This window comes from Lepisosteus oculatus, chromosome 29 (assembly GCF_040954835.1).
Source record: "Lepisosteus oculatus isolate fLepOcu1 chromosome 29, fLepOcu1.hap2, whole genome shotgun sequence".
NCBI classification, from domain to species: Eukaryota; Metazoa; Chordata; class Actinopteri; order Semionotiformes; family Lepisosteidae; genus Lepisosteus; species Lepisosteus oculatus.
In genome coordinates, this window is record NC_090724.1 from 4,901,322 (window position 1) to 4,921,606 (window position 20,285).

Consider the following 20,285-nt stretch of genomic DNA (forward strand, 5'->3'; position numbering starts at 1 on the left):
TACAAGCTTAAAAAAAAACTAAAACTGTCTGGTTTTTAAACGTGGTACACTGAGTGGTGCCAATGCATGGCCCTACTGCTGCCTCTAGTGGGAATAAAAATTTACCCAACACAATTTTGAGTAAAATCCTCATTTAAGGTAAGATACACAGCTTAGGAACAAGCACACAGTAAAAACCTGAAGCAGTCGAAATTCTAGCCTTTGACTGCACAGTCTCATTCCCCCATTCTGAGAACAAGGCACTGTGACTGGACAGGGCTACAGAACAACTGCTAAAATCATAACTATATGAACAAGCAATCTCCACATTTTTTCAGAATGTCCTCGGTATGTGTTTCCAATGTATAGATTAGGCCAAGGTTATGCTTTGATCTATTAAAAAGAGAAGCCACAAAACGGAATAAAAAATGTCACACGACATCTCATTTAAAGGAAATCATTTGTTAATGTTTGGACATGGTTTCGTTTGTCATATTTTACCTTCGCACATAAAACCTCCCAAGCATGACACATTTAAATGGTATTAATGGTTGCCCAGCAGACACTCTAGCTGAAATATGCAGATCATCTTTTACACAATACTGGCATCAGTCATTATTCTGTTTTTCTTCTATATATTTTAAATTATCTGGTTTTCTGTAGTAGGTGCAGGTATGAAATGAACTATATCTGTACAGAACAAGGCACCTGAGAGTTTACTTAATTACCCAGCTGCAGAATCGGTGTCAGTCACCAGATGTTCCTATCAGCTCTGCTGGAGAACAGAAAGGCCTCACTACCTCACTAGAATTTGGAATAGCAGACTGGCAGGGATTAGGGCATTTCCCCTACTGGAAAAGCCAGGCTTATGTCTCTGATTTTTATTTCTTACCCTGCTGTTTTGTTTAAAAATCCATCTAAGGAGTTCAAAGAATATCTCCTGGCAAAAACCTGGAGGAGGGGAAACAGTATTTTATTAAGCACTCAAGAAAGCTGGCAAAGGTACTTGTATAATCACAGTTTTAAAAAAAGAACAAATTATTCCAGTGGAGAAAAAGATACTACCGCAAAGCTTGATTTAATTAAGGGAAAGCAAAATAGACACAACATCACCAATACGTTAATGATGAAATCCAATCACCCACACATCTGGTTTCAAGCAGGCAGGGAGAATGCATGCCAGTCACTGGGGTATAACTGCCCCAGTGCTAGCACACTGGGTTTGGAGTGGCACGTCGTTTCAGGATTCTGTTCGCTGTGCATCAGCTAAAAGCCACACCTGTGGTTGAATCAATTGCCCGCACTGGCAGTTCGGCTGATACTGGCATCCCAGCCAAACCGCAGAATGGGCAGATACAGGCTGATCATTTCCATGGTGGCTGGGCATGTTTAGCTTCCAGGACCAAGCACTCCTTGGGTTACTCCTTGAGTAGCTCAGTCATAACAAGGCAGGACTGCTAAACCAAGAACATAGAAGCTTTATGTCAGAAATTGCCTGTAACACTTGGATTTTGCTTTATTTTGTTGTTTTTGTTCTCATTTGAAAATCAACAGCAATAATCCCTTTCAAGAAATCTGAAGTGCAAACAGCTCGCTAACGAGGACACGCTTTTAATGTGCCTGTATCTTTTAATTTCCACAAAATGGCTCACTGGTGCTGTGGATCAATCCACCCAGAATTTGAAGAAATCAAGGATCTATGGAAATCTTTGTAGACAGTGACACGCTTCTGTCAGCACTTACTAAAAACAAGATCATTCAGCACTGAACACAATCCAGTGCATTAAAGTTTTCATTAACACACACTTTCATCCTCAAATACAATCGCATTTAAATCTAGTAGTATTTCTCGTTTGCTATTTCTTCATGCGTAAACTGATTTAATGGGCTATGATGAGAGCTTTTGGATTTTATAACAGACTTTTCACTGAATAATTAAAAAACATATTCATGCGATACCAAAAGACGTTTTACCTCGCTTTCAAAAGTCCCCTGTTCACTTCTGTCTCAACATCTCTTTCGCCCTGCTTGACATGAGTGAAGGGCGCTAAATGCTATTTCATCTACCAGCTTTTTATTCCTTCTGTTTTCTTTTAATGTGCCAGCAGGACACAGCAGACTTGTCAACTCACCAGGAAGGTGCTGTTTGTGCCTGCTTTCTGCTCGCCAGCCTTTAACTCCTCGTATCAATCACTCTTCTGTGTTTATCAGGACTGTGGTTCTGTTTGCTTTTCTGTGGGGCAAGTTTACTCACCAGCGGATATCTGTCAACTTTGTCACATCTGCTGTCTGCCGAAAGCGCAGCTGGAAGGAATTGTTCACAAATCACACCCTACATCTATAAACATATGGTACTTAATATACCAAGAGACCAGACAGCAGCAGAAGAAATCAGCACTGACAGCTGCACAACAGGTCTTCATCTCTTCCTGTATGAGGAAAGCATGATCTGGAGCATTTTTACTGATTTGTTTACTGATAGCTATGTGCTTCTACTGTGATCAAATAATAACTTTTCATTGGTGTGCATTTCCCCCTGTTTTCCATGGGCCATTGATGTCACACCAGAAGTTTGAATTATAGCAACAAATTATAAAAGAGAAAAGCAGTGCCACAATCACTGTTTAACCATGTGTATCCATACCCATATATTGTCTTTAAATTACAACTCCAGTTCCTGAAATAGATGTGACAAAGTTACAGACTTGACAGAAAAAAACTATGACTAATGCTGACTACCTGTCTTTGCCCCACTCGCTAAGTGGTCCTTTAATAAAATAGAGAATTCACACAAAAAGTTTAGTTGTTTCACCAAAAATACCAATGCAGAGCTACAACTAAACTCATTGTCTTGCCACTGTTTTTATGTTATGATATAACTGTTTAAATAATCTGTATAGTCATGAAGTTGATCAAGTACAAATAAAACAACACTCAGAAACCGGGTTAAAGAAGCTGTTGCATATCTCATACATAAATTAATATACAGGCAGCAAAACACAAAATATATGCTCATTTCCTTTCATTCCAATAAAGTACTGCTTTCAAATGTACTCTGTGAGGCTTCGAATAGTTCAAATTCACTGCTGTTTTATATCTGCCAAGGCCCCTTCTCAGTTAGGCACAAGTAAAACGTTTATTCCATGCTAAAAACAAGAGACACAACGTTTCGGCTATGGAGCTTTCTTCAGGTTAGTGTGTATCTTTTCTTTTCAGCATGGAATAACCCTTCACTTGTTACTTTGCAGTCTATGCATGCTGGTGCAGCTCCCTACAGTACTGCAGAGTTTGCTGCTCAAATGCGGGTTATTTCACTATTCTCAGGAATTTTGCATCAGCCATTGACTAGAAAGGGCATCATGGTGCAGGGCCTGTCTAAGGAAGTGCAAGTTACTTAAAACAACAAACATAAATTGGCATGAAAAAAAAATCGAAATTTACAAACCTAACTGTCTTACTCCGGCTTCCACCTCTTTTAATGATGCTAGCTTTCTTTCACAGTGAGGAGCACGACATGGTTCAAACATGCCTCAAGCTGGGCAGCGGTATGCTTCAGCAAAAGCATTCACTGCATCATTTTGGGCTGCGTTCAAATAATTTCCTCCTGCTGAAGAGCAATCATCGCATCCATCATTCCCGGAAACAGGATCATTTCACGTACTCTTTTTTTTGAACAGCGTGTAAAGTTCCAGGGATGTGTATGCTTGGCAGACAAGGTATAAGCAGTAAGATCTTTAAATAACCTCTGTAAAAACATAATAGCATTCAGTTTCCTACCAATAAATCAGCTAAGAGCTTAATAATACTGACCTGCACACGAAGGAGATTAAGGCCAATTACAAACAGTGAAAATATGTGGAAGTTAAAAATTCCATCCTGCATCCTAAAAGAATGAGGTATTCCAATCAGAAGTACTGCAAACCCCTTCTTATTGCCGACTGCAGGAAGATGAAACAAAATATTGATTGACGTAAAGACTACACAAGCTTGTTGCTTGATGCCAACTCGTACAGGAGGAGACAAAATAAACAGTGAGAAAAGTATCATTTACGTGGATTAAAGGCTGTTTATCATATCAGGTGCTGCTTTACTTTCACCGCAGGGATGAGAATTTGTAAGCGATATGTCTCAGTGATGTAATATGCCTTCGGAATTAGCTGCAATTATCTAATGATCCAAGCAATTCACTGAGCTACTGCTAAACATTTCAGGGAAGCGGGCTGTAGTCTTGCCACAAGTTGAGATCAGTTGCAAAAATATGATCCTACGTCTGTCTTTCCATACAAAGTATTATATTCACTCTATTCCTTAAATTTCTATGTTGTCACCCAATGAGTGAGAAGGAAGGCAGAGAAAGAAATACTATATCCAACAATCGCCAAACACATTGGTAACCCACCTGATGATCCTAATCAGTGAAAGATTTGTCTCTGGAGATTGTACATGAACAATAAGATGGTTATACTTTCAGCTTTCGAGCCTCTCTTGACAAATACTGTCCATCACAAAAAAGCCTTCCCAATAAAATTTAGTCAGAAATCTATTTGCAGGCTCTTGTAGACCAATGTGTTTGAAATATTTCTAAACAATGGTTTTCTAAAGAACAGCATGAAGAAAACAAAAAAAAAAAACAGAATGAAGGAAGACTGATTTTTCTGTTCAGAAGAGAAGCTCTTTGCAAGACTGGGAACATTTAACCAAATCTGTAATTTCAGCTGTTTTTTTAAATTAATGTTTTTAGGAAACAGGCATAATGCAATTTGAAACTACTTTGTGTGTTTTGTATTTCCATTTAATTTTTATTATATTAAAATACTTGGATTTTTTTTTTCTGAAGACAAACTGCAAATAGATGTCTAACACCATATTCAACGTGTTTTCACATACACTAATGGAGTACAGTATGTGAAACTTTACATTTCTGAAATGTTATCTTTCTTGAAATAGAAAGACAGAAAAGGTTTAGGAATGTTCATTTGTACTTGTACATGTATACATCCAATAATGTTCTTGATATTGTAATAATCAGAGCAAGTCATACATAAGTATAGATTGGCACAACTATGAATAAAAAACAACAAAGCACAATTTTGCTGTTCTACAGGTTTCTGTTTTGACAAGACAATTTATTGTTAGTTTAACAATCATTGTAACAAAATAAACAATATTCCCAAGTCTTCAATCATCTTACAGCAATAAGAATTCCTTTGAAAACAAACATACAAGGTACAGACAGATAAAATGTTTTTGGTTTCAGTTTTATTTCAATGTATTTACTGTATAATAGAGCATTTCAAGATAAGATTTACAAAACTGTCAGAGTTATCTTTAGTCCAAAGAAAGGAGATTGTTTTAATATAACAGAATTAAATAAGGTATTTTTTTCTTCATCCCCTGATCTAGCCAGAACTGGTAAGTTTGTATCTTAGAGGTTGCAATCCCATTTTGCATTGAGGTGAGTGTGTTCCTCACCTGTTCCTGGTGAGTAAATAATTGGATTATTGTGAACTCAAAAAAGGTTTTGATGCAATTAACCTGTGAGGACTATATACTTTGGAGGGTAAAGTGTATTCTTCAGTAAAAAAAACAACCAAGAGATGAATATATCACAAAAAACCCAAGAACCAATTCTTGAACCTTTTCCAGACCCCTGATTCCTACAGTACAAAGGTATAACTCCCAAAACGTGAGCTCACGGTGTTGCCATTTCAAACTTCATAATAAGAAGAGTTACAAACGAAAGGAGGCGATTCAGCACGTCTACTGTCTGGGCCGCTTGCTCCATTCCCCCATGATTCTTTGGGCAAGGGAGTGCCTGATCTCAGTCTTAAATACGCTTTCACTTGTATCCTCCGGTTTGTGTTTCACTTTTCATTCTGAAGAAACCTATGGGGTTGGCGCTGTCAGTGCCATTAAGGATTGTGGAGACTTAAATCAGGTCCCTTCCTAGTCTTATTGGTCACTTATTTTAGACTGTAGGTGTAGAACATTAAAGCAGTTCAAGTGGGAAGATGCATCAGCTGCTTAGGCTGCAAATGAACAAGTAAAGGTTTCTTACATGCTGAAGAGAGACACAATGTTTTTGCTGTGGAGCCTTTTCGGGTGTGGGGGAGAGAGGGAAACTTACTTATTCTGACCAATGAACAGTGCTGTTTTTTTGCAGTGCATGCTTTTCATCAGTGCAGGATGGTCTCTGTTAAGGCTGTTGAAGGAAAGCCAGGATCTCTTTACTGCTCCCAGAAACATTTACTGTACCTTCTTCAAGAAACATCAATGTAAAACTAGAAAGACATCCCCCCCCCCATCAATGTGTTGCAGTTGCAAAACTAGATGGAATTTGTTCTCAGTATTTGGTAATAATGATATGTTTTTTTTTTCCCTGTCTTAAAACGAGAGAGAAACAAAGGAAGAAAAAATATTTTGTTTCTAAAGCAAAGAGTTATCTAATCCCTAGGAAAAGCCTCAATTATCTTGAATAGGAAGATTAGACACGACAACAACAAAAAAATTCAAACGGGCTTCACAGTTCAGTGTTCCGTTTGGTCAGATTACACTCTGCTGCGTTCAAGTTCAAAGCAGAGGCAGAAAGTAAATAAAAAACAAAGTCCTTAAACGAAGACAAGACAGCATTAACACCCTTTTCAAAACATGACATGCCGCTTAAAATCGTTACTTTTTGTCAGCTAGGTTATGGAAGTGCGTACCCAAACAGCTGCCAACACCAGGTTTCATTTCGGCCTCATTCCTCTCCCAGTCAGAAAGCATCAGGGGGAGGTAAAGTGAAACAAAGATAAGTGACAGCTGCTGCAAAGTGCATGCAGCTGCTTGAACAATGTGATACAGTGTGATTTAACACAAGCAGGAGGGAATTCGTGGTAAATACCAGTTTCCAGTGAACTAAGATACCAAACCTGCTCTTTCAGTTTAACAACCGCACCTTAATAACGATTGGTTCAATTTTGGAATATATTATGTTCACAAATGCAGCATCAGTGCGTGCAACTGCAATGGCATACTTGTACACACAACTAAAATCCCCAAAACTGAAATCTTTGTGCTGGCATGAGCAAGAGGCAAAGCACACTGACTCTTTTTAAGGATCTCCAAACGGGTTGGCATTGGCAGCCGATGTCTTTTCGATACCCCCGGAAGAAATCTTTCCAGTGCTCTGTTATTGTGTGCTCTCCTTCCAGTTTAACTTATTCTCTTAATTTTTGCTCTGATATTTTCCTTACCCCGAATCACTTTTATTTAATGCTAACATGCTTTGCAGTTCCTGGAAGATGATGTCTTCTGATTTCACTAAGATAAATATGACATTTTGTTCTTGCAGTTTTGGGGGCAGGCTGGCAGAAGTAATGCCCTTTTTTAAAAACTTTTTGGTATCAGGTTTATGAGCTACTGTTGAAAGGAAATCAGTTTAGAAATGCTGGGAATCAGTTACACGCAACAGACCACAGGGATGTGTCTCTCTAGAAAAAGTCACTGCTGCTTGTGTTCCCAATTTTCCACTTGCCCCTTGAATGGACTGCTCTTCTTTCTTTTAAATTTGGAGTTGGATGGCATTCTTATTAAGGACCCACCCAATTTGGAGACGCCAGTTTTTTTAAGAACTAGCTTTCTGTCTATGACTGTTGTACTGCAGTGTGAAAATGAAGGCCTCTGACGTACCACCTGTCTGAGCCAGGTTACAGGTTACAGGAGCTGCTGTATAGCTAAAAGCTGGGAGGGATCCTGACTGACTAACACCCACTCTGCCCCAACGCTGTTTTGCCACTTGTGAGCTGTCACTTGATGAATCTTGCTGGCGTGGGTTTAAAGTGGAGATGTTTGAGCCTTGGGGCTCAGGATTGTTCTGTTTCAGTGCCAAACTTCAGATTTGCAGCTCCATTCAGGAGTTGTCTTTGGTCAGTTTTAAAAGCAATTAAGAGTGTTCTTATAGGTCTGAATTCCTAAGGAACCATTCACCACTCTCTCTACACCTTAAACCTGAGTCAGTCCTTATCATTCACTCCACAATTATTTTTAGCATTAGTTCTTCCTGTTTTTAATATGAGATTAACATCCTTTGCTATTTGTAAGAGATCTGCTGTTTTCACTGACTGGATGCTCAGTCTGGAGGACACTAGGAACAGCAGGAGATGTTGAGCCCCTGGAGGTGTGAAGCTCTTAGGACACGTTTTGGGTTTGTTGAGATTTGAGTGAATTTGGTCTGCTATCGTGATCCTTTCTCAACAGCAGAAGACCCTTGTTTTTCTCTTTTGTGTGATCAAGCACTTGAACCCAAGATGCAAAAAGAATGTGAACACCAGCATAAGATGAAAAATACCTGCAGAAAATTGTTAATTAAGAGGAATCCTACTCCGTTGGGCCCCTGAGCAAGACCCTTAACCCCAACTGCTCCAGGGGTGCCGTATAAACAGCTGACCCTGCGCTCTGACCCCAAGCTTCTCTCCCTGTCTGTGTGTCTCATGGAGAGCAAATTGGGGTATGCAAAAAGACAAATTCCTAATACAAGAAATTGTATAGGGCCAATAAAGCGATCTTATCTTATTATTTGAATTTGTTCATTTCTGGCATGTGTAAAAATATGGTACATTTGTACAGGAGTATTATACTCAAGCACTGTGGTAAAAAAGTAAATTGTTTTTGCCAAGAGCTATTCACAATGTCAGAAACAGCACTGTCTGAAACACTTTGTGAAATGTTGTCAACAGCATAGCAATTTAATGAGGATATTTCCCATAATTCTTAGCTAACGTTTTTCTCTTTTGGCCTCCCACTCCAGCGCAGTTTTGTCTTCCCGCCTTGTATTACATGCTGAGTACATCAATGGTGCATGTAGACCTCTTTCCTCACAAGGCTTAACTTTCTTTTTTAAAATATTTGCAAAACTCCTTTGAGGCTCAAATTAGACTAGTCTCAGACAGCTATATTTTTCCACTATGGAAAAAGGTCTGGGGATCTGGGTGTAACCCGTGTCTTTTCTTTTAGCATAAAATGGACACACATCTCCAAAAGTGGGCTGCTTTAGCAATCCATTGGGAAACCCTGGAAAAAGCCATTCCAAATTCTTGTTTACTTTTGTACAAGTGGGATCACTGATGTGGTACAATTTTTCTTTTCACATCTGGTTACCAAGACACTAAGAAACAGTGACATTTATGACTCATTCTTTCATTAGGCTGATTTCTCACAAAAACCAATGTTTGCAGATGAAATTACAAAGCATCACTTTTGGGATAAAATGTTAATGTGATGGCAGGCTCATTTCTACAGGCATGTGTCACTTGATCTTAGGAGTAACACCCTCCTATGGAACTATCTACATTCTTTAGGTCTGGGGAAGCATTTGCTAAGTAGACTGTAGCTGATCTCCTTCATAAACAACATGGTTAGAACTTCGGAGAGCACAAGACGCCACAGTTTACCCACCCTAGACCCTCCAGTCTTAATGAAATGTGCATAACAAAACGTGTGACTTGATTTGTGCTGGAGTCTGGTCATTAAACTACAACACATTTAAAAACTGGATGTATCTAGAGAATTATGACTCTTTTCTCAGCAATTGTCTAGTAGCTTGTTGTTAAAAAAGATCAAATATCCAGTAATACTTCACAGTAAGTTTACATTTAGAGAGTACTGACATAGATATTACTTAGCAATTACAAACACATAATTACAATGCAACTCTGCAAAGTTACGATGTACTTGATGTGTGATATCTTTTACCAATACTGTAATTTAAATTTGGAATTTGACTCTTTTTGGCCAAAAGTGAAAATGTGCAAAAGCTGCTTCATACTTCACCGATACGAAAGTATACTATATATATTTATAAATTCTCCTAGGTGCTACAACCAGCTTTCATGCAAAATCTCCGGCCTACTCCCAGCATCTTGAAGCCATGTCCCAGAAGTCCAAATCTCTCATTTTTGACAAAATGAGAAACAAACTGATGAAAATGTTTAGCAATTTTAAGAATTCTGTTTACACTTCTTTGGGCTAAAACATAATGTCTGTTCTGCTAACATACATGAAACATTTTATAATTCAGAAGCCATAAAACAGGGTCTAGCAATAGAGGAAAGGAGATGTAGATGCTCTACTGCCAAAGAGACTCCGGACTCTTTTACCAAATGTGGGTTTTGTTTTTGAAAAGCATGTGGCCATCATGAAGGATATGTCATTTTACTCCTGGTGACAATTGTGACAATGAATATATTTTTCAAACCAGCAAATAGACTTATCCTGAACTATTCTAGTAGCATATGACTAAAAAAATCCTTTTTTTCCCCCCATTTTCTTCTTTAATTTACAGGCAAAGATGGACACAGTGCCATTCTGACAGCTCTATAACCGTGCAGTAAGTATCATGTGGCCCAGTGCTGGTCTTGGGGAGAAGCCCTTCACATTGAAGTGAAGGCTTTATTCGGATGGTTCCAGGGCTTAAGCCTCATCAATCCTCACTGCAGTCAAAGGCAGTATATTTTATTTCTCATGTCCGATTCATCAGAATCCAATGGCATAATAAACAGACAACTATGACAGGAGCATCTGCAAACTGCGGCACTTAAATAGCCATTAATAAGGATATGTCATACTTTGCTGCACTGACAAGACCGGTACTGCCTTCTGCTTGTCCCCTCCAAAAACATCCACTACTGTTTTATCTTTATCCAATGGCAGAACACATGCTTTACAGCTGTCTTCTCCTGCAGATCTTATCTGCCATGTGGTTGCCAAAGCCCTAATAGGCAGCATCTGTGGGATATGATTCAGTCTCACTTTTTCACTTTTGCTGGATAGTGGAAGAAAAAGTGAGAAGATGAAACAATTACTTAACAATGGCTGAGTGAGTATATCTGAAAATTATCAATAGGGAATGCAGTGATATATTAAATGAATTAAGAGGCCTATAATTTGTTATGCAAACTGATCTTTGAGGTTAATTTCATTTGCTACTTGCAACCTTGCAGAAAACACTTAGAACTTTTTTATACCAGTACATCCACATATGTGGAGACAGAATCGCAATATTCACTTTGTTCCAGATACATTTACATGTCATGCTCCTGACACTTACACTTGTTGTGTTCAAGCTTGCGTTGTGCTCATGCTAGCCCTGGCATCATACAAGCATATTCGAAAGGCGTATATTGATTTGAAACAAATAGCTCTGATGTGGAAAAAATATCAAGGACCAACAATATGCACAGACATTAAGCTCAGCATTGTGTGGATCAACTTTTCCAAGTAGTTTTTATAGTCATATCCATTCGGCATCACCTTGATGTTATGTGCAAATTTATAAGTGCTGGAAAAAATGGAAAGCATTTAAAGAACAATTTACTGGGAACTGGAGAATCTCATATAAACTCACAGTACTATAAAAAGATGTCAGTACTATAAGACAGGCCAAGCATACACCAGTGGCTCCAAGAATATACATTAGGATTGTTTGCCATATTTGCAAACATTAAATTAGATCTCATCATTATTAACGCTGATTCTAGGAGTGATATTAAGTGCTACTAACACTATGCACACACTGGTGTGCATAGCAACATTGCAAAGAACAGCAGAAGATCTGTTTCTAATTAGCCTCCTGCTATATTCAAATGCTGTTTACCACCCATCTTCCCCTGTCTTGTTCAATTTCCAACAATGCATTTAATAAAGAGTGGACGCATGTTCCAGGTTTATTTTTTATTTCAATTTTTTTAGGAACGGCAGAGACTGTGGGGTATTATTCCCTGGTTTTATCTACCTCTGTCATTGACTGGAATAATCTGAAGAGCGCTGAAACTGGCCAAATGCATATTTTAGTGCGTTCTCCATTCTCTGGTTAATTGTTTTTTTGGCTGACACTCACAATTTCCACTTTATTGTTCTTTTCTTTCTGCCATTGTTTTGTCTCCTGTGCTACAAGTGTGTCACCTATTGAGCAGGTTGTCAGTGCAAATGAGTATCTGTTCTCCACTGACTTCTCTGGTAAAATAAATCATTATTGTTAATACAGGGTCCCTGTCAGTCATATCTATGCTTGCAAACAGGGTATGAAAACAAACTCTTGTGTCTGCAGTGTTTGTTATGTGTGGTTATTATGTCACAGCAAGAGGGCTTGCAGCACATTATCACTGTTGCCACAGGTGCATTTCATAAACACCTCTGAGAATGAGCACCACACTCCCGAAGCTGTTTATCCTAAAGGTCCCAGACACGAAGTTAACAAATTGTGAGGCACCAGAGGTTAACAGCACTGCTCCTACATTCTTTCGAAGAGCCTGGCTTTCGGCCAGATGTAATTTACAATGCTGTAATTTATGTGTGTGTAAAGGAAACATTATGACAAAGCAGAGCCAAAGATGGGATTTTCAAAGGTCTTGTTTTAAATTATTCAATTAAAAAAAAAACTTGCACCTAAATAAAAGGAATTCCAAGAAATAATACATTACCCAAGAGATACAAATAAGCACTAACAACATAAGACATTGGATGTAAGAATAAATAATTAAAAAAATCTTTTTACTAATCTTTATCTATCTCCTAGTTGTACTTTTTCATGTGGTTTCTAATCCCACATTTCGTGTGACAACTAGAACTTAAATATAGGTTTGTAAAAACTTTTACATGACACACAGCACTAGACTAGCGGTTGTTGATGGGCTAATCTCCCTCCATTGGCACTGAGGTTCTTCTCTTACTGACTGAAGATTCCAAAGCCCCTCTCCACAAGCGTTCCAGCTACGGTGTTCAAGGGAACGTTTCTGCAGGTCTTTCCTCCCGGCGGCTGTCAGGGTGTATAACACTGCCCTAGGCTAGGACTGTTAGCCCTTCATTTGCTCGTCTATGGACAGCATATTGCTCCACTGTACTTTTTTTGGACACTCAGTCTGTATATACCTCTGCACATTTTGCACATATTTTATTGTTTTTACGGTGAATATGAGCATATTTTGCACACACCTATGTATTTATTTTATATTTATGTTGTATTACTGTACGTATTTTAATTTTTCGGCTATTCTGATGTCTGTTTTTGCTTGTCTTGGGCTGGGCTGCTGTAACACATCAATTCCCGTTGGGATCAATAAAGTCTTATCTATCTATCCAAAAGTGGAATATGTTTTTACTATGATCCATCTAAAGGTTTGGGGACCCGTTTAGCTAATGCAGACTAGAAATCTTCTTTTTAAATACACATATAAAACACAATTTCATGTAAGAAATAATACTCTTCTTATTTACTGCATTGTTAATGGAATTTTTTAAGAATTAGGCCAGTGGCATTTTTATTGAAGGCATCAGTTCTTGAAAGAGCATTTTCAGTTTTTTAAACTGGCTTCCAACTGAGACTCAGATTAATCAAACGTCTACTGCAAAGGCACTATCTGGAAAAAAAAAACAAATGTATTATACCATATTTAAAATCATTTATAATACTTTAAAAGATTAAGAGCATGTCCCTTTAAGGTTAAAGGTCACTTTATAGCTTATAGCCTGTATACGTACTGCTCTAACCAGGTGTCATTACTATAATACAAATTAAAAATAATTTTTAAATTCAGTTGTTCTATACTTTTTATTCTCTGATAGAAGTGTGTGAAAGATGACCGGCAATTACATTGACTGCACCATTTACTAGAGGTAATTACATCTGTCTAGAGAGCTGTATTGTGGGAAACAGAATGAATGACCAATTTCCTGGCGTGGTTTTTAACCCTCCTCTAGTGAGCAGTTTGGAGATGTTTGACATTCTGTTTTTCTGGCCTCCATTCTGGATGTGGGTAGATGAGAGAATGGGTGTCCATTGCACTGCAGTTCCCCTGTAGCTGTTACAGGACGGCCTGCTTATTTTCCTGCCACACCGACAGACAGAACACAGCACAACAGCCCCCCTGACCTTTCCACAGCCAATGGATGTGGAAAATTCAGGCCAAACTAGCCGATTGCTCTCGATTCAGAGCGTGGGCCTTCCAATCAGTTTCTCTTCTCTCTCTGCATTTTCATCCAAGCCAAAGCTATGTTTCACACTGGCCCCCTGATATAGCCAATAAAGATTTCTAGGGGGTACGTGCAGTACACTTTGGGTTTGTTTCCAGTGACTGTTTTCAGTTGTAGCTGAGATGGTCAGTCTGGCCACACTATCTTTGATGACTTTCCAACTTCTAATTTCTGTTAGTTGCTGCTGATGAAGAAAGTGTCTGTTAAAGGGCATGTGATTGCAGAAACACAAAGCTAGCGAAGATGGATGAAGTGGGACAAACATTTGTTGCCCTTTCTTATTTTTGGCGTTCCTATAATGGCCTGTAACTTTATTGATGTCTTTTTGTTCCGTAAGAGAGAGAAGTGTCTGCTTCAATGAAACATCTGACGACGAATATTTTGAAAGTCCGACGTGCAGCGCGTGTTTGGGAATGCATTTTGGGGGTCTGTGCGTGGTGTTTGTTTGCTTGTGGATAAAGTGCTCAAGTTAAAATTTAGCACATTTCTAGTTAAAGTATTAACACCCAGCATGGCTCGCTCTGGCTGGTGATGAGATAGAGAACTGTGCTGTCCCAGGTGTACAGTACAGTGGAAATGCCTTCTGGCTCTTAGCAACTGAAAAAAAAACAGTGGAAATGGGTCATTCTAGTACCGTTTTGAACATTTAATCTTGAATTTATGTGGATTTTGCAATTTTATTTTTGTTGTAATCTGAACAATGCAGGTCACATGCATCCAGCATACAAGGTAGGAGGGCTGCATGCCAGCAAACATGGATCAAACAAGGATCATCAAACATCAGACATCAAACAAGGATCTTTTTTTCCCAGTATGGATCCAAAAAGACGACCCCATGTTATTTCCACCTGACCTCACAAAGGGGGTGGGTTTGGAAAAGCAGATCCATGTGGGAGGGAGAGGAGGTTCCACTGTAGAATCTAGGAAAAATGCAGACCCAAATTCTGTCCCTTCCCCTTGTTGGTCCTTAGTCAAGCTCCACATGTGTGATTCTCCAATCTGCCCACTCCACACAGGGCATTTCACTAAGTGCCAATTTTTGCACTACAGAGGGATTGTCCCTTTTCACTTCCAAACACCGCAAAACACCTTACAAACTATTTTCGTTGTCAACAATCCTGTCACAATTAAAGTTGCCAGCCATTCAGCCCTGGCTGTGTGTGAGCCAAAAGCTTGATGTGTATGGATTGCGTAACTGAACCTTTTAATCAGTCCCATGTGTCCCTTTACCTCCTTCGGAGACACAGTCTCCATACCAATGTGACTTGTCCTAGCCTGTTGCTGGCTATCTGACACTGGTGTGTATCATACTCTTCTGGTTCATCAATGTAAATATATCAATCCTCAAGGCACTGTTTGCAATTGCTGGAATTTCACAGTGTGTCACATGCAAGCCCTCCTCAGAGAAGTTTCACACACAAACATATGCAAACAAATGACTCCTGTATTGTTGTCTTTCTAGCAATACCTGGGAAGTAAGCTGATACGTGGGTACACTGTCTGCAGTTCTGCTTTCTTTTGGCTGTTTTATTAAAACAGATACCTGGGAAAATGCAAAGGGTATATCGCCTTGCATTGCCAACAAACCACTTATGACAGTGAAACATCACTCATCTGGCAAGCATGCTTGTGTAATACCACTGTCTCCTTAAGCAATCTGTCAAAAAGCATAGTTCTTCTGATTATAAAGAGCATTTGAGCAAACCACACATTCTGCTTGAGGTTATTTGTGTGATGTTAAAAATTAAAAGGAACAAGTTTCCTGTATATTCCCTCACCGGGCCATTTGCTGACCAGAAGGAAGCTGGCTTCATACATGCAGTTTTGCCAAACAGGAAGCAAAAGGGTACGTTTCCACGATATGATTCAAGAAAACACGGTTTGTTTTATGTTTGTGTAGCAAAGCTCCTTCGGTACCAAGCCTGTTGCACAATGTGTCGGCTCTCCTTTGGAACCTGGGCAGTGGAAACTCTCCCACCACAGAAGGCCCAGCCTTTCAGCAGAGCAGAGCTCCCTAATGCTGTGTAACTCCCCGCAGGGGCAGGGCTGAACTTATCTCATTTCGGAAGGAACCGAGCCATCCCTGAGGTCAGTCAGTGGAAGAAAAACAGCACTTAAAAGTTCACAACGCAGGAATGAACAACCAAAAAAGCATTGTCAAGGCATAAACTGAACAAAATAAAATCATAAGCCCAAATTCAGCAAAGTAGATAGAAATTTTCTTCCACTGACGTGAAAAGAACCATACATTCAACTTGGCAAGAATGACACCTCATTATTCACTGCTCACACACCTCTGGGTTTTTTGGGAACACTTTTTAACATTTCTGCAGAAATGGCAAGCATGTTGAGTGTGAAAAACCATTCATCCTTTTTTGAGATCACAACGAAGGTTTGGAAAGTTAAAAGGCTGGATGGGGACATCTTAGTAAAATTACAATTTAAAACTTAGAAAAAAACTTGTATTTCTGCTTTCATCGTACCACTGGATGAGATTATTTACATTTTTTTTGTTGTTTCCCTGTCTGAATTGCTTGTTTGGCAGCACACAAACAAACAAGTCAGCTTCCTTCTTTAATTTCAAAACACTGACCTAACTGAGTTGGGACACAAATTTGAGACACATCTGTAAACACTGACGTGTGTATATATAAACATGAATTACACGCATGCTGCCATTGTTTAAGAAAAAATGAAGGCACATGTGCCGGGCTTTTTACCATACAATGCTATTGGGAAAACTTCCATTAAATAAATTAAAAGTGGCTCGCGCTATGTAAATGCGGTTTTCTCACTGAAAGCTGGCATGCAACAGCTAACAAACTCCCCTCAATGCTGTACGGTTGTGAAAAGATCAAAGTGGTTTTGATAGAAAACCACTTCGACACCCTCTGGTATCAAGTGTTCCTTCTCTATGCACCATCAATCACTTTCGCCCCAAACTGTTTATTTTCACTCTGTATTGGATCTGTGAATGAGGTAAGAATGTATCTACAGTTAATGATAAATACATGATGCACTTTCAGAAGCTATTACAAGAACTGTAAGAGACATCTTTCACCTGGAGAATGGGAGGTGTTCATGGAAAAATGCATTATAATATTCATCAATACAAGTAACCTTGATTGAAATAATATGTTGGAGTGGAATTAAATCAGAAAGTGTTAGTAAAAACACATTATAAAAGGACAGGAATTTTCATGGATTGTAATGCATTGATTCATATCTTACATGATCTGAAGAAGGTTCCACTGCTGTAATACGGTCTCATTTTGATTTTGATTTTGTAGCACAGAATAAATCCTACACGAGAAGTGTTGGATCAACAGAATTATGTGCATATATATTTTGTGTGCATGAAAATACTGTAAACCAAAGTGTATAAAATATTAGTAGAATATATTTATGTACATCTAGGCTTTGAATCACAGTCATTTAATGTTTAATAAAGGTAGTATTAAAATCAATATTTGTAGATATATTTGTAAGTAATAAATGTATTTATTTTGTGGTGGTCTATTGAACTTTCATGTTTTAGAGGATAAAATAGTATTTTCTGGGACTACATATGTACCTATCTGTATAAATATAAATATATCTATATAATATATCTAATCCTATCACACACATTCAGCAGTTGAAAACGTCTCTACCTCACATGGCACCAGACAAACGCTGTGAGTCTTTGCACAATTTGAACAGAGTTAATTTTAATGTAAAAATGTGTAAAAATCTGAACAAATAATAGAGATCCACTTAATATAAAAAGCAAGGGACCTTAATAAACCTATTTTCTAATCGTGATGCTCAATCTGTGCATGGCCATCACACACTCCCCCGTTTCGTTGTGTGTTAAAGTGGGCAGAACCGCGGGGGAAGGTTACATCTTGCTCCCCCTAGTGTTAAAGAGTTAACATTACAATGGATGAACCCCTCATTCCAAGTAACGACGCTGAATGTTTAAACAGGTTTGCAGGAGGGGTACAGCCGCTGTGCACCTTTCACGAAAGTTTAGTTAATTCAACAGGAAGGAAAAACCAGCAGCTTACAATGACACCATAACACAAATGAGGAAACATAACGATCAGCTGAACAGCAGCAAAACAAGCATTTTTTTTAGTTTTTTAACTACTGTATTTTAAATGAACTCTACAAAATCCCCAAACTGCACTAATTGCAAAAATGCAGCTGGATGAAAAAGCTGGATTTCCCCCACTCAGAATGGAATGGCTTCCTTTACTAGCAATCAGATTCAGGGAGTGGAGTTTCTTATTGTATCTTTCCTTTACATAGTTCTCCTCACCATCTGGACTTCAACTGGAGCCTCATAAACACTGCTAGTTGCTTGTTGGCACGTCACCTGGCATAGCAACACTTCTGTGCACCCAAAAAGGCTTTTGCAATGCACAAAGCGAGTATACAATGGCAACCGCTGACATCTGTTGCTCACTTTTCAGTGATTGTGCTGATAAGTGCTGGCTCTTATATTTTGGTTCAAAATGTTAACGATTGCCCAGACTCTTGTTGCAGGGTCAGACATGGCGAAAGTGAAAACAGCTGTAGCTGAAGGGATATTGTGCGGAAGGTATCTGTTGATTCCTCTCACACCAGTGTGACCAGTATGGATGTAGAGTACAGGGGGATGGACAGCAGACTATCAAACATTAGGAAACATAAGCCAAATCACTTGTGATATACACATCCAGGATACTTAAAAACAACTGCTGTAGTAGTTCTTTCAGGCTTTTATGGCTCGAACCTGCTGTGCTACAGCATTCTGTAGACTTGCACATGCACAAGAGGGCAGCACCAGAGGTGGGGTTCACAACTCAGAACTTCAAGACTGTGGGTTTGAGTCCCTGCTGTGGAAACTGCCCCACCCCGTCCAGCTGTAAAAGTGTGCCAGCATTCCTGCGTTTTTACCTTGCAAGAGATTAATGACAGAATGATAGATATTACCGATGCGGAATTGACTTGCATTTTATTGTACAGCTTTTTTGAAGTGAAGTGTCCAATTAAAGCTGAAAACCAGCTAAAGTCTTTGGAAACGGTATATGGTGGCGAGAGGGGAAGGTCTGGCCTCTGATGAATACTGTTTTGCTCCTCTAAAGTCAGGAAGAATTGCTGGTGAGAAGTAAATTCTTATTGCCTGGCTTGTAACCGATGAAGCACCAGCAAAAAGGTCTCTGAAGGATCCCTAAGTGATCAGTGGCCAGTCCTAAAATGTGAAATGTATTCTCTCCGTTTATATTTTTTTGTAATTGCAACATACACTATAGAATGAAAGCCCTTTTGAAAGATTTCCAGTGCACTATGAGCCTAAACTCTAAAGTCTAAACTCTCAGCAGCCTGCTTTTTAGGGAGTCTGCAGCCTAGTGGGACAGACAGACACAGCCCAAGGGACCTGCCAAAAACAGTGGCACCCAGAGGAGTTGACACAAATCAGTGACAAGTATGTGCTATTTATATACACATCTGTCCATTTTCTGTTCAATACATTGTCGCAGGGAAGAAAGAGTCTATCCTTTGAACTGTGGGAGGAAACCGGAGCACCCAGAGGAAGCTCACGCAAACACGTGCAGAACATACAAACTGCACAAAGATAGCACTCCAGGAATTAAACCCAGGGCTCCAGGGAGGCGAGGCAGCAATGCTCAACACTGAACCACCACGCTGCCCTTTATATGCACATGACGTGGCTATATTCCATTCCGTTGGGATTTTACGATGCAGCAGATTCCACAAAAAGACCCTGGATGCACTTTTTGTTTACTGACACTTCTGAGTGCTCCCAAAACAGTAAGGGAGTGGAACTATGAGACAGACGGACAACAAACTCCACATCTACACAAGCACGAGCTCAGTGTAATCTATATCTCATAAAAATGAACTAGCGACATCCGATTTAGATGAAAACTGTTTAACCTTTTTTGCCCCTAAGGGAATTTGTCTTGCATGTCAAGAGCTCATAAACATAACACAGATAGATAGATAATACTTTATTAATCCCGTAGGGAAATTGATGTGTTACAGCAGTCCAGCCCAAGACAAGCAAAACAGACATCAGAATAGTTATAAAACAAAAGACAAACAATACAGTGTACGACAATAATACAGTACAATAGTACAATACCAAAATACAACACATTGCCCAACCATAACTCTTCCAGTACCATAAGATGAAAAGCAGACAATTAGCTTGTAAAAACAACAATAATTATAAGATCTGTACCTGCAAACAATGTTTTCATTGTTTAGCAATGGAATGCTTTTAAAGCACAGACATACAAATACCAAAA

At 39.0% G+C, this 20,285-nt stretch overlaps 1 long non-coding RNA gene across 1 annotated transcript in view; it reads right to left on the bottom strand.

Annotated features, from left to right (window-relative positions):
• LOC107079676 (uncharacterized) overlaps nt 1-20,285 on the bottom strand; it is a 102,148-nt gene that overhangs the window by 68,628 nt on the left and 13,235 nt on the right. The gene's annotated exons all lie outside the window — the stretch shown is intronic.